Genomic DNA, 22,285 nt, shown 5'->3' on the forward strand with positions numbered 1-22,285 from the left:
CAAACCTAATCCAGAACCTTTCAGTAAGGAGTCAAACCCAGATTTTTAAGATTTAAAATAAAAATTCAAGGACTTACAATTTGGATGAGCCAACTGAAAAAAAACCAAGTCCATTGATTGCATTCCAAATATGACTAAATAAATTTTGGTGAACATTGAAAACATCACAACTTCTTGATTTTTTATTTTAAAAACCTCCTTAAATGTCTCCCTTATTCCCTCAAGGTGGACTGCATCTTATTGTGTGCTGGCTTTCAAAAAATACTCAGAAAATGGAGGTGAGGAGTTCATCACCTCAAATGAGAACATCTCCAAAAGTCAATGTTCTTCTTCCTCGGAGCCTTTTGCCTGCACCTACAGCCTGAGAGCAGAGGCAGAGGCTGTCATGTACTGGCTGACCTTAGGTCAGAAATACGAGCCTCCGTGTGAAAAGAGAAAGCTTTATTCAGAAAACTAAAGTAGTTCACAGCATGGGGATATTGTTACAACTAAAACAATTTTGGATGCACCGTATATTAAAAGCACAGACCCTTTTGTGCACTCCAACAACATTCACTCCAGTTCGAAAACATCCTTTTTCCAGGCTTGGCTCATGTTGTTTCTCTCCATACCAGGCATTTCCGTGGCAGTTCCCAGTGCTTATTAATTCCCTTTTACATCTGCTGGTTCCCCAGATTCAAGAGAAATAAACATCTTTTCCACTCAGCAATACCAAAAAATATGACATAACCCATCATCCAGTAATACAAGGCAAAGCAGGTACAAAATATTTGAATAGCAAGTTGGGCAGTAATTCTGAGGCACTCTCATCCAGACATGTCCCTCATGTACATTGTGAGTTGTCTTGGTGCTCATTTAGGAAGGAAGATGGGACCGAAATTCTCAGTGGCAACCAAAAATAACAGTTAGGACAATATAATATCCCTGAGCTAGTCACTCTTTCTCAAGCTGATGGAGCCACGTGGTTGTGAGAGTCCTCTATCTTGAGCTCAATAGAGGGGGAAATGGATCTAATACACATCTAATAAAAGAAAAAACCTGTACCTGATTGATCTTAAGGTTGGTGGGGAAATATGGGACAGAGCTCCTATCCATTGGATAATTATGTAGAAGAAGAAATTGGTGTAATGGTTGGAGCACTAGACTACGACTTTGAAGACCAGGGTTCAAAATCTGGGCTCGGTCATGTAAGCCTTCAAGTTACATGTGCCTTTCTGACCCTAAGACAAACCTATCATGGGGCGTTCTTGGCAAATTTCTTCAGAGCTGGTTTGCCATTGCCATCCTCTGAGGCTGAGAGAGTGTCAATTGCCCAAGGTCAGCCTGTAGGTTTCAAAAGGACTAATGAACAATGGGACTGATGCACATCAGCCACTTTGCCAGATCCCCTATGTAGTAATATGGACATTACAAAATGATCCCCATATATGTGAGCCCACTTATGAAGACATCATGTCCATACAGGATTCTGGCCATCCAGTAAATAGTACAGAGTTAGTTATTATAAGAATTCTATAATATTAGGAATTAAGTCTCCAAATTTTCTTATATTCATTTCCCTGCTCATCCCTCCTTTCCTTTTGTACTATGCCTTTTTAGACTGCAAGCCAAAGACCAGAAACATATTATTATTATTATTATTATTATTATTATTATTATTATTGATCAGTCCTTTTTTCTGGGAGCCATTTTAAAAATCGCTAACTAGATTAATAAATATGCAAAGGGATCTTGTAGCACCTTTGAGACTAACTGCAAAAGACATTGTAGCATAAGCTTTCATAGACTGGGTCTACTTCCTCAGATGCATGGAGTGAACTGGTGCCCAGAGGGACCTTTATAATCAGACTGTATGAATAGCTATAGAGATGCAAAACATGTAGAAGGTGACAAGTTCAGCTACAGCTTGTCCAGAGTTGGGTGGATGACCATATGAATGATGGAGGGAATGTAGTGAGTGCAAGCTGGGAACCAGAAAGGAGATGTCTTGAACAAATGAAACTCTAATGGAATGTTTATCCAGTTTCTCCCCTTCGAACAGAGAAGCACAAAGAGGATAACAACATTATAAATCAATGTACAAACAGCAATCTATCTCTGGGTTGTTGTGTTTTTTTAAATATCAAAATAAATGTCAAGGTAGACCCACAAAGTAAATAACCAATTGGAAACCTAATAAGATTCTAGTACACAGAAAACCAATAGCTTCCTGAACAGGAATGGCTTCCAAACTCTTATGTGCATACAGTAATGGGTATGGTTTTGCATCTCAGAATGTGCATATCTCATGTGCAGGACATGAGAGCAATAGCTCTCTCTTTTGCTGTTGCTTCCCACCAACCCATATTCAAAGTTATTCTGCCTCCAGTATACTGTATTAGAGATAACAAAATGATATCAGGATGTTATCATGAGCCAGTGGTTTAATGGACACAAGGCTTGTAGGTCCAGAAGAGTGGCACTTTTATTTATCAGGGACAGTGAGTACAGATCTACCATAACTTCAATCAATATCTGCTGTTGACTCTGGGCTCAGTTGTAATCCTCATAGTAACAGAGTATGTGTGTTTGACAATTTTTCCCTGCAACAATACATTGCTGCATGTTATCTTTTTCTAGTAGTACAAAGTATATGAAAGCAGCTTGCTCTAGAACTGGGAATTACAACCTATTGCATTTACAAAAGACCTCCTTCTGATAGTGGCAAAAACTACTGATATTGCTCAACCCAGCTACCTAAATTTGGGGATTCTCATTTGAAGTGTGACAGCCATGATGGGCACCTACACTTCACAATTTACCATTAGGCCACTCTTCCAGCATTTACTCTGTGTTATTTTTCATTGCTGTTGGGTCATTTCTGACTTATGCGTTATGATGAGCCTAATATGACCATATTATGGGGTTTTCTTGGCAAGATTTGTTCCGATGGCATTTGCCACAGCCTTCCTCTAAGGCTGAGAGAGTGTGACTTACTCAAAGTCATTCAGGTTATTTTCATGGCTGAGCAGGGATTCAAAGTTCAGTTTCCAGAAGCCCGAGTCCAACATTTAAAACCACTGCACCATGCTGGCTCTTGTACCTTTTTTTGTATTATTTTTCATACATTTCGTTACAGGCCAGACAAATCTTAGTGGGAAACTCCTTGGCCTGTTCATATGACATCCAAAAAGGACACAGGACCTAGTGAAACCTATAGACTGTAAAGTATAGAGCATGAGATCAGTGATACTGTTTGTCAATTCTCTTCTTAGAATAAAGAAAAACACTTGTTAAGGGTTCAAGTGCAGGAAAACTGTAAGATGTTCTCTTAAATTAAAATATGTAAACCTAAACTACAAAGTCTGACCTGTAAGTTGGTTCATTAGATGACACCTGGCAAATAGGTATCATTGCTGAGAATTCTCTAAATTCAAAGTTTGTACTAGGCAAAGATCTCTGGTGTGCCAGACATAAAGATAAGATCTGGGCTTCTGACTCAATGCATTGCATGAGTGGCAGGAGAGAATAAAAGAGTTAAGTTAGAGCTACAAAAACCAGTCTGCTTTTTAGCATGCCTCCAATGCTGCTGAAGACACTGCTTGAATAAACAGAGGAAGATAATTCCAGATAGCCCTGGCATGCTGCTCTAAAATGCTGATTCCTGATGGTATGGCTAGGACAGATGCTTACACATGATATTAATATAGTGAGAGAGTTGTCCAAGATTAACCCTTGAAGGCAATGGATGAGATGGCATTTTGGCATGGATAAGGTGTTAGGTGTCAAGGTGAAATGTCCTGAAGAACACCTTGATGGCTAAAGAACTATATAAGGCCTTGACTACAATGCTATGGGATGCAATTAAGTTGAAGTGCACAGACATTGATATGCCTGTGTTTCTCCCCGAGGAGAATATAAATATATACTGTATATGTATATCAATCTATATGAATATTTATAATAAACAGCCTAAAATAGTATCAAAAGAGGCTGTTCATTCCCATATGAATACCCCGGAACTCCAAGATTTGAAATTGTTTAAGTTGAACGTTGATGTCAACCTGATTTAACCATCACTGGTTGGGTGATCAGAAGTTGATAAAGGTGACTCCAGACAAAATCCAGAAATCATTGACAAGTTGCAAGACTTTCAATCCAGCAGTACAAGAGGGAGGGTAGGGAATCACCCTGTTTCAATTTGTTCAATCCCTTTCTAAAGCCATCCAATCTGACGTCCATCACATCTTCCGGAAGCAAACTGCGTAGTTCAGCCAGGTGCTGTGTGAAGCTTAAAAGCTTGAGACTGAACTCTTACACTTAATTTCTTAGGATGCAGCACCACTGAATACAATGAGAATTACTATTTAGTACATACGTGTAGAACTGATGGGTTTAGTCTTTTATACTACACTAGTTCAGCATGTAGAGAGATCTAGTAGCACCTTTGAGACTAACTGAAAGAAGTTGGCACCATGAGCTTCCATAGACTTCAGTCTATTTCTCAGATGCTTTGGTGATCTTTGTTATATGTGTGTTCATTTAGTTTTGTATTTTTTTAATTAAAAGTTCAAACAATTTAAAAGAAAAAATTAGCAGGAGTCCTAGACACAGTTAAATATATATATATATTTTATTATTTTCCTTATTCACGTCCCATTTTCAAAGTGTTCAACAGCATGAAACACAAGAAACTGCAAAGACACTTGCAAAATGCAAGGCAACAACATACAAAGCAACACAGTATGATAGAAATATAAGCCCATGGAAGCACTGTATAATATAACGGATCAGTCAGGTGGTGTCAATGAAGGTGGAAAGAACAATGTTGTGTCATGTGAAGGACCTCTGGAAAAACTATGTCTTGGATACAACTCTAATACAGAGAATGGCAATGAAAAAATGAAGCATACCATGGGGTTCAAAAGGTAAGCCCTGTTCAATCCTCTAGTATCCCTCCATTCAAGATAATATGAGGTGGGTTGAGATTATTATTCTGTTGCAACCTGACTCTTACACAGACAAAAGCAGACTTGGAAAAATGTTCTAATGATGATCTCAACCCACTTCATATTATCTTGAACAAACAACCACATATTTATGAAAGCTTGCAGTTTCATATGTCTAGTACATGGACAATTTTGTATTGTATTGACAAGAACCCTTGGGAGGATAGGCAGTTTTCAGAAATACTAAAGCCACCCTGGAATCAGAACCTGATTCCAAAACTTGGCTTTTGCTAACTCAAAACATGCTCAAACCTATGATTTTAATGTATCCTGGTGGTAGGGAAATACTTACAAATGATCAAGCTGACATTGTAAAGGATGTTTTCTATGATGTCAGAAACCTGGGGAATGGATTATATAGCAAGGAATGGATGTTTACCTTACAGGCAGTTTGTACATGGCCAAGGGATGCCTAGAAGTCAAAAAGGTCTATTGAATTCACTAGTTTGATGGAACTTGCCCTTTGCACTTTGCAATAGTGACTTGGCAACCTGGGCAGACTATATAAAGATGTAAGAGCTCAGGTTTCAGGGCTCCCATTCTTTTCTAATACTGGCCTTTTAGGTTGCAGCGGGGCAGAAATACATTTCTTTCTCCAAATAAAGTTGGATGCTTTCCTAATCGTTCCTGGTGAAATTGGTAGAAGCAATTCTACTTCACATCCCTTTTGTATTCCTCATTAAAATTGCTGTGGAGTTGTTGGGTTTTTTCCCCTCCAATTTCTAAGGTGTGTTCTTCCTTTTCAAAAAGCCTCTAGACATCTTTCATATGAAATTTACAAAGGTTAAAAGCAATTATGCATTTTACAATATATTATGTAAAACACCATCCTGAAAAACAAATTGTAGGAATAATCAATTTGACTAAGGCCAGCATTTTTTTTAAAATTCATATTTTCCTGCTAAAGACTGTCAATCTTTGGTTTTGTATTCACAGTCACTAGCACACAATAAATGCACACTGAATGGGTGAGAAAAACCCAGTCTTTTCTGCTCTCACACAATTGTGAGTTATACAACTCCATATATTACTTTTATTATTTATCGGTTTTCAAAAGCAACTTTTCAATGGCTAGGGCCCATCTTATATCAACAACGTATGTGGTGTTCCAGTTATATCAGTTGCCAAGATCCATGGCCCATTCAAAATACACAATTGCAGCATTATTTTCCATTTTAACTGCCATGGCAACATCCCTGGGGTTTGCTGTTTAAGAAGGTTTTTTAAAGACTTCTCAGCCAGAAAGCTCTTCAAACTACAAATCCCAGGATTCCATAGGCTGTCCCCATGGCAATTAAAGTGGAATGGGTAGTGTGAAACGGTTCATGATATTAGTTGTGCGCCAACAGTGAGAGAGTCCTATGGGAACCGAAATGAAAAGTAACCCTCTGAGTATGGAAACATACTTGAGCAGAAAAGCAGGTTAGAATATACACCAAGAGTAAGAAATTCCAGGTTTAATTCTACTCAGCCATGAAATGTTTTGAATTGGATAATATTTGACCAGAGACAAAACCTTTCTCTTCCTCTGTTCCAACAACTTCACAAATTTGTTTTGTGATAAATGGGATTTGGGTGGAATATTCTACCCTGAGCTTGTGTTTGGTGACTTTCTTGGTGCTACCAATTAAACATAAATTGTCCATATGCAAGTTGGTCAAAAGGTTTTACTAATCTATGGTATGTGATTTTAGGTATATAATCCCAGAATGCTGTGACCAGTAGTAGCAGACAAACTTCCATTGTGGTTGTTGTGTCATGGCTGAGCAGAGATTCAAACCCTGGTTTCCAGTGTCATCGTCAGGTGCTCGAACTCCTATGCCACATTGGTCCCACAAATTTCCCTACTGCTGCAAATCTTCCTCTGCGATCTGAAGCCATTGTGATGGTGGCTAAATTCTAGAGCAGACTCTTAAAAGGTAACAGTGACATTCAGCAGTGCCAGTTTAGCAGTCCTCTCTCTTTGTGTGTGTGTGTGTGTGTGTGTGTGTGTGTGTGTGTGCATACACATGTGCCCAAGAAGGCTTTACAACAGGGCTGGGAGATCTTTGGCCTTCCAGCTGTATTTAGCCTACAACTTCAGTTGGCACCACCTAGCATGGTCAATGATGGGGGAATTGTGGACACTACAGTGCAAATCATCTGGAAATCAACAACTTGGGAAATATTGGGCCCAAACAGACAAGCCAAAATAAAGCTGCTTCGGGTCACTTTGGAGGCTAATGGCCACACATCTTAAGATTCCAGAAGCTGCACCAAAGCTGCACTCCAGTCCTTAGGACTGGAGCATGGCTTTGGTGTGGCTTCCGATGTCTTAGGACGCATGCATCATTTAAACAGCATACCTCCAAAATGACCGGAAGCAGCTTTATTTTGGCCGGTCTATTTGGGCCCATTGCAGAGTAGATACCTATCTCCTGCTTCACTTTATGCTTATGTTTTGTGGGAAATAATGTGGAAAAGAAACAGCCTCGGTTGTAGAGAAGCCCAAAAAGAAAAAAAGAACAAAACACTGACCAATGTTGCAGGTCATTTTATGATGCCAATACACTTTTGCTGAAAGCAAGATGGAACCATCTTCCTTGACATCGTCAAGATCCCTGTATCTTTATTGAGTCACAAGTCATCTCAGTAACATCATATTATAACATCAACAACTACAGACGACGATTCTAATTCAGATTTCCCCTTCCTTCAGCATCTAGCTTTACAGAGATGGTGCAGGAGAAACTTCTGATTTTCCTATATATGATCCAATACAACCAAGAAGGCCAAATCCTAGAAAGATGGAGAATGCACTCTGCTTCTTTCAGATACTCAGTAAGGAGTTCCTTTGTCTTGCCTTCCTGCCAAATTAGGCAATTTGGAAAATGTAAGTCTCAGCATCCTAAGAAAACTCTTCATGTCTGGCATACAGAAGATAGCAGACACAAAAATCCATTCCTCCATGAAACGAGAAAAGCAGGTGAGCCTTCATCTGTAGCAAGTCAGACCAAGAAATCAATGTCTTCCAAATTTGTGGAATTCTTCATAATGGGAGCCTACAACAACAACAACAAAGAACAGAAGTTATTTATTTGCTTAAAATGCCTTCTGAACTCACACACCAACATAAGAAGCGATCCAAACATGACATAAAAATCATTTTGCCAAGAGAATCATTTAATTCATATTGAGACAGTAGTCCTCTTCCCTCTCCCCATCCCACTCAGATTTCAATGGCTAGATTTCCAGAACAGTTTCTACCACTGAGAAATAAAAGAAGATTTCAAGTCCAAGTGACCTGAACCCCCACCAGGTTTAGGAAATCTGGAATAGGAGAATTGCCCCCCAAAAATAGTCATTAGGATGGAGAGAGCTCCCCTTCCTTCTAGGTCAGCAGTTCACTTAAGCGTGTGATTCTCTATAAAATTAACATCTTGTCCACCTTCATAAATAACATCATGCACACGTGTTTTTATGAAGGGCCCAAACACCCAAAAATAAATGTTTTGTTTTTTGGACGTTTCATTCAGTCAATATAAAAGTAAAATCTGTCCAACCTCAAACAGGAGACATGTCTTATAATAAGGGACTCCTGGCAACCCTCACTGCCACCTTCCCAAAAGACTAATATACTTGAGTATATGAGCAGAATTAGGATTTTGGACAGATACTCCTGCCTATACTTTAGAGTGTAAATCTTTGCAATTAACTCCCGTTGCCTATAATCTGAGATCCCGAATGAGAGACGAGAAAACAATTCTCCATCAAATAAACCAATTTGCAGCAGTTTGCGAGTGGGAGAATAAAAATGGGCCAGTGGTAAATTTTCATCAAGGTGCTTTACCTATATGTAACCCTCACCCCACCCCATAATAAATAAAATGTCAGGGTTTTTTCTGCTTAATCGGATTCTTTTCCCTTTGCCAATTTTCTATTCATGCGCTTTGGAAGGAGGGACCGCGTCCCTCCTCCTTCGCCTCACCCCATCAACCATTTCATCGACACACAGGGAGAAACTTTCTGGACAATTTAATCGCACCAGGGTGTTACTTAGGGGGAAAAAACCCTTTCACTATCATTTTTTTCCACTCTCCCTTTGCTTTCTCCCCTTGCCCTCCTCCCTCTTTTCCCCCCCCTCCACAACCTCCATTGAATTTTGCAGGCCCCTGATATCTTTCTTTCTTTTTTCCTTCAGTAGACACATGCTATTTATGCAAATAAGAGCTTTTCATGCCCTGTCCCCTGGTTCAAGCCCTCCAACTCAAAATGTGACCAAAAGCTGTATTCTCCCCCTTTCTCTTGCTAACTCCTTAGCACAATTACACCTCCATTCTGCTCCAGGGACCTGAGCTAAGGGGGAAAATATCATTTTAAACCAACAGCACATGCTGTTTGTCTTGGATAATTACAGGGAGGCTCTGATTCTTAAAAGGTATGAAATATTCCATTCTGACGGGGGGAAGAAGGGCACTGGAGAGTGTTATGCCTGCACCGTATGCTTTAGCATCCATACTTGGAGTGTGCATATGTGTGTATACATGTGGTTTTTACTAGCGCTTTCACTTGTCCTTTGCAAAGGCTTCTCCATAACAAATTCTTCATTATAGTAACAAATTCTTCATTATAGTTTTTTGTGGGTTTTTCGGGGCTATGTGGCCATGTTCTGGAGGAGTTTATTTCTGACATTATGCCAGCATCTGTGGCTGGCATCTTCAAAGAGAGATTCTCTGAAGATGCCAGCCACAGATGCTGGCGGAACGTCAGGAATAAATTGTTCTAGAACATGGCCATGTAGCCCGAAAAACCCACAAAATACTATGGATGTTGGCTATGAAAGCCTTTGACTTCATTTTTCTCTAAGGAGGGACTTTCCCGGTGCTTTTTGTGGGGTTTCTTTAGAGACCAAGCGGGAAGGGGGACGCAGCTGACATTTTCTTATCTCAAATTATAATTTCCTGCAAATCTCAAGATAATAAGGACATCAATGATCTAAAATCCAAAGCCAAAAAACCAGCCTATAATCTCTCCCCGGCAGATGCGCGGCCAGAAAGAGGAGAACGGTGGTCCAGACGAGGGATCACATTAAAAACAGGGCACGGCAAACAACATCAAGGGGACCAGCCATGGCGAAGGAGGTAGACAGGCAAGCAGTCTGCCTGGGCCTCTTTGCCTGAATAGCCTTACTCCGGGGCATTGTTCCCTTCCATGCCTGGTCTCCTGGGGAGGGCTACTCATGGGAGAAGTGGAAGGGGGAGTTGCAGAGAAGGGGGTTTAGTTGTAGCAGAGGCACCCAGGAATGTGTCAAAAGAAAGATAGAAGAGGGGAAAACACACACACACACAGACCCCAGAAAGAGAGAAGCAGAGAGAGAGAGAATGTCAAGGACCTGCTTCTAATGAATAGCAAGTTTGCCCTTGAACCTCACAAGCCTGGGCCATTCCCAGGCCCCAGACAAGAGCTGAGGCATGCTTGGTCCCAGCTGTAGAGGGTCTGGGCTATGGTTCATCTCAGACACGTTGACAGGCCAGGCTGTTCCCTTGCATAGCTCAGCCTTGCCGAACGGCTCCCTAGCAACAGCTCGGGGCAGGAACCCGAAAGGCTGGCTGAATCAGCCTTGCCTGCTGCATACAGAAGCAAAGAGAGGGAGAGGGAGATGGTGGGTTAGTGGCGGTTGCAGCAGCCTTTGCAGCATGGAGGCACAAGCTGGGAAAGGGCCATGTTAACCCCTGCCAGCCTGGGCACCTGCTCACAGCACAACCGCAAGCACCCAAACGGAAAGTAACAAAGGCGGCCAAATGAAAAGTAATGCTTAGGTGGAGCCAAGGTGTGAAACAAGGGCCCAGTGGCAGCAATCCTTTCAGAAAGTGGTCCATACAAAGAACAGTGGGGAGTGGGCCAAGAGAGCAGGGCAAGGTTGCAATCGGATCTACCATATATGCTTGACTATAAATCGACCTCATGTATAAGTTGAGTGGAGGTTTGGAGACCAAAATGATGGAATTTGATATGGTCCGTGGATAAGTCGAGGTAAACCCTAAGGGCATGTAACAAGGGATGCAAAGGATGAAGCAAAGGAAAATCATGCCAAAGAACTTACAAAATTCCAGAAGGCATAACTGCACAGACTAAAGGTTGGATGGATGAGAGAGTAGAGGGAGGGCCAGTGCTTCCAAGACAGATTACACTCTTGTTTTTTACCAGGGGACAGTTCCTTTTTAAATAAGAGTTAAAGAACAGTACTTACATTGACCCATGGATAAGTCGACCCAGGTTTTTAAAGTCATTTTTTGACTAAAACGTCTAAACGTATACATGAGTATATACAGTACATTTAAAGGTTTTCCTGTCTTTGTTTCTCATTGGAATGTCTAATTAAGGATAAGACTTTGCAGCTACATATTTCTACAGTTCAAAAGACTTCTCAGTCAACCTTATCACAGCCTTGGAAGGTAGGCCTGTTATTTTATGTTCATATTGAAGAAGGGGCCTCAGTTAAAAGGATCATGGTGGGCCTAAGCAGTAGTTGAGAGTGAATACTGGACTATGACCCTGGAGATCATGGTTAGCAGTTGCTGCTCAGCCATGGAAACCCAGCAGGTGACTTTGAGCAAGTCACATTCTATCAGCATCGGAGGAAGACAAAGGCAAACCCTCTCTGAGAATATCTAGCCAAGAAAACCCCATGATAGGTTTATCTTAGAGTCACCTTAAAGTCAGAAATGACTTGAAGGCACATGAAAATAACCAGTTAGAGAAAGGCTTGAAAGGTGGGCTTTCCCTTTGTCTTAGCATACAGACGTGTGAGTTTGGTCTAGGAGCCAATCCCTTTTGGACCACTATGGGCCATAGCACCTTGAAACCCAAATCAGACACAGCTGAAAGTCCACTTTCTTCAAAACAAGGCATGCAAAGGGATGTATTTTTTTCATGAAGGATCATACTTTCTGGAAACTACCAGGAGTATAATGCCCTCTTTTTTTTTTTTACTGAGACTGGGCTTTTTTCATGGTGTTTGGATTGGGGAGTGGAGTCTTACCAGGCAAGCCAAATGTTCTAGCTCATAGTGACAACACTACATCAGTTTAGCTTCCCATACATCTCAACTATAAGGCAATTGCCAAAATGGAAGGATTCAGTCAAAAGTTAAACACCCTGAAGAGAACTGATATTGTTCCTGGGAGGAACAATATGGAAGACAGATTTTAATCCAATTTAATTTTTACTGTTTTTTTTAATATTATGAGTTATTTTTGCTGCATTTTGTAGTACATTGTAAGCTGGTCTGGATCCTATATGGATGAATGGATGAAGTATAAAACAACACAAAATGCATACAGAGAGAGAGAGAGAGAGAGAGAGAGAGATGTAAAGACCAAAGAAGAACGTACATTTCTTTCAGGGCCATACCACTTCAAACAGCAAATAAAGAAATCATATTGTTGAATGCTCCCCTTACTAGTAATGGAGCATTCAACAATATGAAACCTCTAGAACCTCTCTACAAAGAAGAAGAAAATAGAATTCTTCTTCCTTCATTCTCATTTTCCATGCATAGAGAAAATGTGGGCAGCAAATTCCATCTTTTACCTTAAGTAAAAGGCAGAATTCCCATCTTTATGGGGAGATCTTACATTTCTCTCATCTGAATGAGAAAGATGGTCTCCTAATACAGCAAGGTTAGCTTATTACTCTTTGGAGTAAGTCACAACAGCATCTAAAATGGGGTGGGAAATCATATCATGAAGCCTAGGGTTTAAAATGACCTAATATACTAATATCCCATAGGGGAGGGGACTGGAAAATGTAGAAGAGACTTCAGATGTAGGTTGGAAATATATATATATATGCCAATGTGCTTTAAATACCATAGAGATAGGTTGAAGGCCATCATAGGTATCACTAGAACTAAAGTAGATGAAGGTCTAAACTATAAGTTGGTTCACAATTGCAGGAACATCACGACAACTGCCTTATCAGTTATCATCTGTGTTATCAGGCAATCACCATAGATATAGCTTAACCTGAAACACAAGCTTCCAACAGTCTCTATTCACACATTTGTCAGAGGGAAGATACTGTTATCAAGCAATGTTCAGGCATGTATGACTAGATGTATTCTTAGGTACTAGGGCTAATGACTGTTGAAGATGTTGGTAACTTAATAAAGCCTCCATGTTCAATGATAGTTCATCTTTGAAGAGGACACAAAGACAACAAAGCAAGCAAGAGAAATGTGGCGGTTTCCATAGCCAATGGGAGGTACTTAGAGGCATTTGAATAGCTTCTATTGGAAGACGTAGTGCTGGACACAACGGGATTTAGTTTTATCTAGCTAAGCCATTCTTATTTGCTTACATAATCCCACTAAACTTGGCTTCTCCACAAACAACTCATGTAATGAATGAGATTATCGATTATGGCTGGATGAAAAAAACTGAGCCAGAGCAGGAAAGAAGCATGCAATGCGATGGCTCCGGGTCTTTTATTGTTTGATTCAGTCGTTTGGAAAACTACCGCTTTAAATATATACTTTTTATTCATTTTTAGAGTACATTTCCATCTGATTTTGCACTCCGGTGATTTTATGCAAGTTGTCTTATATACTTTTGTACAACAGTAAGAGTAATAACAGTTTCCCCCCCAAACTTTACAATGCGGTTCTCTGGTTGTTGTTTTTTCCCTTTAAAAATCCACGAAGATGATATACATAAGTGTGATTTTGTTCAGGAATATGATTTGTAAAAATACATATGTTAAGCGTGTTAAGATGTGCATATGTGTGTGTTTGCATATATATTTGTACACGTCTTAACATGCTTGACTTATGCATTTTTACAAATCGTATTCCCAAACAAACCACATATATTTTAAAGGCAAAGTGATACAGAAACAGAGCTGCAATGCTATAAGACTGGGATACTGAGACACCAACACCAACAGCTTCATCCACTGTTAATTTGCAAGAAGGGACTCTCTCCAGGTGGCAGTACTGAAGGCTGAACTCAGCAGAGTCCGTTCTGACCCTTTGCCCAGCCATTTGGAAGTGTTGCATGCCAGCTTTTCAAAGCAGGGCAGGGCAAGCCCCCCACCCCACCCCCAGCCATTCAATCGAAGCAAATCCACTGGCCAAATTCCAGTTTGGAAGATTATAGGGCAAAGCTCAAATTGGCAGCATGTGCTTTGAATTAAGGAAGGCAGCCTCTTTCCTCTGCTTTCATACGGCTCTGTCTTTGTGTTGATTGGTACAGAATGACTGTTTTCTCTTTCGCCGAGCTGCTCGTCCCCGAACAATGAAGCACGCACATACATGCGCGCGCCTTCATATATCTTAAATGTTGCAGACACAGAGCCTGTTGCTTCTTTGGGTCCTCCTGCTGCTTTCTCATTCATTGATGCTTTTAAACCATAGTTACAACACTAAAAGGAGCTGAGGATGGAACTTCATCTCACAAGAGACGTGGAGCTATTTCCAGCCTAGGTTTCTTTCCTGCTCTTTCCTGGGCACATCCATTATAAGCACAATTCATGTTGCAAATGTTGTGATCACTCCGTGCTTTTCTCTGACAGTGAAAACACACTGTGCAATGGTCATCAAATTATGCACTATGTTATACTAGGCAGTATATACTAGACAGTACAGACATGCAATCGCCAAGGCTGTTTTCACATTCACCAAAAAAGGGTTGCCAAAATTTAGTGGCAAACTGGGCAACCAAGTCTAGGCAGCAAATTGCTAAAAGCCATTAAAAATGCCTGCTTTAAGGGGCCACTCATTTTAAGTGTGGAACTTCAGTGGAAAATAGGAAAAACCACAGCAAAACAATATCCCCATTTTTTTTAGCTGATGGTGAGTGGCAAGAGATACTCTGTCTTCCTGAGATCAAAGCAGGGTCAGCCCTGGTTTGTACTTGGATGGGAGATTGTCAATGAATACCAGGTGCTGTAGGCTATGGCCCCATGCAGACAAGCCAAAATCAAGCTGCTTTGGGTAACTTTGGAGCTATGCTGTTTAAATGATGCATGCGTCCTAAGAGCCCGGAAGCCACGCCAATGCCATGATCCAGTCCTAATAGCAAGCTCTGGGCCCTTGCAAACTTGATTGTGATTTTTTGTTCTGCAACAGGAGTGGCACTGGCAGGGTGAAAAGTGCCAACCTGGAGCTTTTACCCAACTGCCAACACAACATGTGCCTTTCTAGCACTGTGCAACAGACAGGAATATTGGATTGTCAGCAAGGCAGGATTTGTGGGCAGTCAACAAAATGCAAAGCAAAGAGTTACTAGAAAGGCATCAAAATGCAAATGTCAGAATTCATATGTAGCAATTCAGGATTCCTTCATGTTGTTTCTCAAACCCACAAAGGAAGGAAGGAAGGAAGGAAGGAAGGAAGGAAGGAACCCTCAAAGAAGGGGAAAAAACAGTGTTGTGGAAGAAATCTCAATCCATGTGGTGAGCCACTTCCTTGAAGGCTTGCAAGCTCACAACTACAAGGCTATAACTGCAAAGGACTATTAACCATGTGATCCTCTGAACTCAGAGAAGATAGAAACCATTTGATCAGAATCTATGGGAGGGATGGGTAAATCGTCTATTTCCAGACCTTGCTGCACTGACAGACATTCACCCGTATGCACATTTTATACACTCTGAACATTTGGATTTCAGTACTGTATGTATTTAAGTGCACATTTCTACATGTCTTTTCTCTCAAGATGTGGACTGCTGAGCGTTTGGTATGCTTTTTAAATCCAAATATAGCTTCAGGATATGCCAGAAGTGCAAAAGCAGATGGATAACTTCAGATCAGCACAATTTTGTGTCAGAAGTCACCAAAAAAAGACAGAGAGAGAGAGTCAAATCCCTATGCGCAGTCCACACAACTGAGCAGTATAAGAAATAGATGGCTACCATTATTTTTTTGACAGCACCACTATGCTGCTTTTTCCTTCCCACCCTTTCATAAACGGATACAACAAGCTGTCAATGTGGCAAGAGCTTCTGCCTGAGTAGAAAACAAATCACCTCTTAATCTGAATCTATTGCCTCATCGTGCTGTTTTCTCCATTGATACCCCCAGAATACATCGAAGGTTGACAGCCACAGTTGGGAAAGTCTACATGTTGCAAGGATTCACATTGTAGATTCATGTGCAAGAAATCTAGGTTCAAACTCTTAGGCCAGCCACAAAGAGACAGGTAGCTTTTCAAACAATCCCTTGGCCCTAACTTTTATTTTAGAGATATTAAATTCTTTTAAAGCACATTTCAAAATGCAATCCCCACTCAGCCATCTTCACAAAAACCCTGTCAGAACTATATTTTTAAATAATATTTGCATGCCATTTGAGAGTAATAGATCTTCAAGCAGTTCACACTAAAAGCAGATATAAGAACGGCATAAAGCAATTTAAGACACTTTGAAAATATTGATTATATATATATATATATATATATATATATATATATATATATTTAACAATTAGAAACAACATTTAAAAGGTGGTAAAAATAATTACTAGGGAAGAAGTGCCATATAAACAGATGCATTTTCAGAAACCATTTGAAGAAAGCTCCAAGGGATGGATTTTGACACTCAGAAGTCTCAGTTTGTAATGTTAGGAAATGGCATTCAGTTGGTTACACGACCACATTGCAGATACGAGAAAACATTAAGGACTTATGTGAAAACATTGAGGATGTGAAGAAGAGTCCAGCTGAATCAGATCCAATAGAGCATCATGTTCTCCCATAATTAGAAAATAAAAGAAACAACCCTCTCTTGCTATTGCTGCTGTTCGCCAGTATCTGTTTCAACCTGGAAACGGTATGTTCACTATCATGACTTGATAGTCTTTGATGCATTTGATAAATTTATGCTTCATGATTTTTTCTTATCTGGCACGAAAGCCATCTGAATTAGGGGGCCTCAACACATCTTGAGGCTCTGACTTCCATACATTAATTACATACATATGTTTACATATCTTGCAAGGATAATACAAGATAGAAATTAAAGTTCCCCAATAATGGTACTATGCTAACAGGATTGTCGTGATGGTACAACTCCACTTTAGTATACTTGGGTGCAAGGACAGGATGGAGGAAATGTGAACAAGAAACTCTGTCTGTCTATCTATCTATCTGATGGCAGCCAGTGGGGTGTACTGGTTTCTAACACTCAAACTATTACATCCCACTGGCTGCCATCAGATAGATGGGATCTGGGATACTAGGACTCTGGGATACCACAGTTCAAATTCTTACACAGCCATGGAAAACCATTGGATGATCTATGTAAGCTAACTCGATCCGCAAGGGAGAGGCGGGGTACAAATACATCATCATCATCATCACCATCACAGACTCTTAGCTGAAGGGGAAGGAAATGGCAATCCCTTCCTCCCAAATAAATTTTGCTACAAAACAAACCCACATCCTACAATAGGGTCACCATGCATCCAAGTGAACTTGAAGACTCATCCTAACAACAACAAATCTATATACTGATATATCTCAAGGAACTCAGAAGTCTACACATCATGACATGGAAATGACCCTGAGGTTTGCCAGCAAAGTACAAGGTCTGGCAAGTCCTACCAAGCTGGTAAGACCTTGAGCATGGTGCTTGAGTCAGAATTTGTGTCTACTGTGTGAGGATCAGGGAAGCTAAATACAAAAAAGCATATCACCCAAAGGTTGGGCACAAGTGATGAATTGGTCACTCCTACAATGAATGCAATAACCGTGAGGGACAGTTGCAGGTCATATCAACAAATTAATGGCTATAAACAATGAAATAATGGATCAGGTTATTAGTTATAACCGTTATCCATTAACAGTTACTGTTTTTGGAATCTAATTCCAGAATCCCATGTTGAGGATGGCCATTGTCCAGTCTCAGTGAGGAACTTTGGAAGTTGTAGTCAAACAGTTGTTAATTTTCCAGAGTTCTGATCCAAGATAAAAGAAATCCAACCAAGCTGACTGCAAAAGGGGACAGTAAAATGTCTGGACCTGCACTGGGTCCAATCCCAATGGAGCAGTGATGGCAGGGCCTACCATCTGTGTGCGTCTTCATTGCAAACCCGGGGAAGCAAATGTTGCTCCCATGCTGCCTTCTTCGCTTCCTTTTTTTCCGCCTCGTAAGCAAAGTCCTCATAAGGCTCCCATCTCCACTCCCATCTTTGCCCTGTGCTCATGATCCCAGCAAGCAACGAGATGCAAAGCCACGCTTGGAATCTGATTCCCTGGCTTTAAGCTCCGCTCTGCCAGCAAAGTGCAACTTGAAAGCTCCCCTGTCACAGTTACAAAAGCTCAGAGCAGCCCTTCCTTCGATAATCACGCTTATCGCCAGATTAAGAGACAGAGAGCTGCAGCTGATGCTGGTCACATGGACCGGGATGAGGGAAAATCTCTCTTAAACAATCCCACATCGAGCTGTGCGCACACATGCAAACACACACATACACTCTGCATTCCCACCTGGCCATGTCATTTGGAGAACAAAGATGGTAACCTGTGAACACTATGGAACAGAAGACAGACAGGAGGAAATGAGAAAGAGAAACGAACAGCAGTTATCTTCTTAGAGAGGTGTATTTATTAGGTTATTTGCACCCTGCTTTTCTCAAATGTAATCCAAAATAGACTGAGTACATCGTTTAACTATCTTAATCCCCATGGATTTCATTGGGCCTGCTCTGAGTACCACTAAGTCTGAATGCATCCCAACAATTCCAATTTATATATTTAATGGGTTGAATCCACAGTTGTACAGAACAGGATTCCACCAAAATGATGATCTTTCAGACAACAGGGGTGGGCGATAATGTCTATTGAATCTAAACATTCCCCCATGGCTGGAAACCATGCCCTATGAGGAGCGACTTAGAGAGCTGGGTATGTTTAAAGTGGGGAAGAGAAGGTTAAGAGGTGATATGATAGCCATGTTTAAATGTTTGAAGGGATGTCATACTGAGGATGGAGCAAATTTGATTAATTTGGGGGGCAAAAATGTATTACATTTTCCATTCTAATGCTTGCAATAAGTTGCTTTGGGAGCATTTGCAAGAAAGTCCTTCCCCTGTTACTACTCACCATATTTTAAACCAGATGAAATTATTTTTCAGGAGCACCTGTACAGTGGCCATGTGTCTGACTTTACAGAGGACTGTCCCTGACTTGAAAGGCTGTCCCATCTTAAATTAAGTTTAAAGATAAACTACTACAGGAAGGGAAAGCAAAGACCTCAAAACTACCCATCAACACTTACCACTTGGACAGCAGACTGCGAGGGCAACAAGCTTTCCTACTATACTTTGCATTTCTATTGAAATTACGGTAATTGTTTTCCAGTTTGCATTGATAAATCAGTATGTATCTGCATCCTCTTTCATTCCATGTCCTTTTTTTTCTGCACAGGTAGCCACCTTTTCTATGCTTCCGATTATTGCAGAATTATTGAAATAAACATTGTGTAATGCTTGCAAAATGCAATAGCTCTCTTTCTTTCTTTCTTTCTTGTTTTGGCCTTGTAATTTGAGATTGAATATGTCCAAGAGAAGGGCCCAGACTTCTGCTTTGAGACCCTGGATACCTTGATATTCTCTGCCCATCCAAACTGGATAATGCAATGAAATGCCATCCCTGAAGAAAGGAGAAGAAATAGCTAGGAGAAAGTGAACAAAAAAGAAAAGATGGGGAGTTGATGGGGGAGAAGAAGAATGGCATACACACATTCCCAAAAGGGGGGAAATCTAGGCTTATTCCCTTCACATGGCTTAAGTAATGCTTTCATTTAACTGCTTATTCTCCCTCTTTGGCTGTTACAGCTCATTTGACTACGTGACTCTGAGAGTGCCAAGAAGCCTTGGCAAAAAGGCTTGCATTTCCAGTCAAGGATTCATTAAGCAGCTTTTCCCACGTGGAAAGAATATATATATATATATATATATATATTATAATATCTATATCCCCCCAACTAGAAAATCCTCTGCATTTTTGATCCAGCAAGGACTTTTTGATAAAGCTTATTTTGGTGGGAGGCTGGGTTTTTTTGGCAGTCTAGTGTGTGGTCAGATTTGAATGAGAATGAGAGACTGGTCAAGCAATAAAAGAAAATTGTAGGGGCAGTGAAGAACGGAAGGAAGGAAGATGCTTTGTATTCAAGAAAAGCTTTTTTGGATGAATCCCCTTTGAGTAAGGAGACATTTGGGAGGAAAGCATTCCTTATCTGCCTTATGTAAAAGGAACTGAACTCTGTTGTCAGCATGGCAGCAAATAGGCTCAGAGCCATTTTCACGTTACCTAACATTATGACAACTCCCGGCTGAAATGTGTGAACAGGATACATGGAAGTGTTTGCAGTGACACCGACTGAATAATCTATGGTAGTCAATCCACAGATTGATCATACATGTTCAAGTATGAGATACATGCACATATTCACAAATGGGCTGTTATTCTATACTAGGGTGCCAAAATCAGTATTAGGCAGAGTGAGGAGGCTGCCTCACAATGCTGATTTAGACTATAATTAAAAGGCATCAAATTGGTAGTGTTTTTGCATTGCCAGGAAGAGAAGCAAAAGAAGCATTTGCAGGGTATTCCACTTCAAATCCAACTTCTTGAACTGACAATAATTGGGCTCTGCCTCAGGCAGCAAACTGTCTTGGAGCAGCCTTATTGTGCATGGTTTTCAATAAGCATATGTGCTGCTAAGGCTCCACAACTCCCATCATCCACCCCACTGTACCAGGTGGCTGAGTCCTATCTACTATAAATTGCTCCTAATGCAGACCCTGACAGAATTTAACTCCAAGACACTCTGGAAAGCTAAAACGGTGGTCAGTTTGCAGTGGTCTGTCTCAGATCACAAAGCTGCTGTGGTCTACAAGCATGATAGCCCCATCACAAAGCCCTCTGCCAGAGGCCCATTCACACCACAGGCTTATACTGTGATTTTACCACTTTAACTGCCATGGCGACATCCCATGGAATCCTGGGATTCTCAGTAGAGCATACTTGTGCCTCACCAGACTACCATTTCCATGATTCCATAGAATAGAATCATGGCAATTAACACAGAATAATAGTTTTTGGTGGGTTTTTCAGGCTATGTGGCCATGTTCTAGAAGAGTTTATTCCTGACGTTTCGCCAGCATCTGTGGCTGGCTTCTTCAGAGAATGCTGGCATGAAAGACAACAAGATATTAGACTGCAGCTCCCATGCAGCCTTAGTCAACATAAGGCAGTGGGAGATGTCATGGAGGTTATAGTCCTGAAACCTCAAAAGGGCCATGCTTCCATGCCAGCATTCTCTGAAGATGCCATCCACAGATGCTTCCATCATTAAGCTTATTCCATCCCAATTTCTCATTAGAATGCAAGCTCCTCCACCCCGTCCCCCAGAAATGAGTGCATATTATCCATTGTGTGCATTTCAAAGAATCACAGAGTTGGAAGAGACCTCACGTTTATGGTTTTAAAATATTCTTATACTGTTTCCATTAACACTGAGTGTTTCAGAGAATTCTTTTGAAAAAGCTTCTTATACATCCCTAGGTTGTGACACCTGTGCAATGCTGACTCGGGCGTACTTCCATATACAAAGAAACTGAAATCATTCCTTTTCCCCGAGAAAGCTAGTGTGGTCAAAGTGAAGGCTAGGCTAAAATCATTGTCTGCAAAATTTATTTTCATTCTATTCATTGCGATAGGTAAAAGAACAAAACCATTTGATCCCTCTTTACAGAAACACCACATCAGCTGTTTGCCAGAGGTAGCCTATGGCAAGCTCTCCTCTTTCAGTGCATAAACCAGAGGTGAGAAATCTTTGGCTCTCCATAGCTTTTAGATTTGATGTCTCCACAACCTATTACTATTAGTTGGGTGGCACTGATGGGAACTCCAAAACAGCTGGCATAAACATTCAGTTTTTGAAGATACTCCCTATAGAATTCTAATCTATAGAATTCATATATAATATATTTCCCTGGCCAGAGCAAAAAACAAGAGATCAGTCATGATCAGAAGAAAGAAGAATCCTTGCAAAGCATTTTAAAACTGTAAATGCACACATATGTGTGCATTTGCCTTTAGATCATCTGTTGGTTCATGGTGACCTCATGAATTTCATAAGCTTTTCTTAGCCAAGGGATAGTCAAACACGGTGTTGCCAGTTCCTTCCGCTAAAATATAGCCTACATCACATAGCCTCCATCGGTAGTCTCCCATCCAAGTACTAACCCAGGCTGACCATGCTTAGTATCCAAAATCAGATAGGATCTGGTACCTTTACTTTATTTATTAATA

At 40.7% G+C, this 22,285-nt stretch overlaps 1 long non-coding RNA gene across 2 annotated transcripts in view; it reads right to left on the bottom strand.

Annotated features, from left to right (window-relative positions):
* Positions 1 to 7,301: 7,301 nt before the first annotated feature.
* Positions 7,302 to 22,285, bottom strand: part of LOC121933004 — a 152,843-nt gene continuing 137,859 nt past the window's right edge. For both annotated transcript variants that reach the window (XR_006104443.1, XR_006104442.1), the window contains exon 5: positions 7,302 to 8,029. This is a non-coding gene — a long non-coding RNA (uncharacterized LOC121933004). The remainder of the gene's footprint in view (positions 8,030 to 22,285) is intronic.

This window comes from Sceloporus undulatus, chromosome 6, assembly GCF_019175285.1.
Source record: "Sceloporus undulatus isolate JIND9_A2432 ecotype Alabama chromosome 6, SceUnd_v1.1, whole genome shotgun sequence".
Lineage (NCBI taxonomy): Eukaryota > Metazoa > Chordata > Lepidosauria > Squamata > Phrynosomatidae > Sceloporus > Sceloporus undulatus.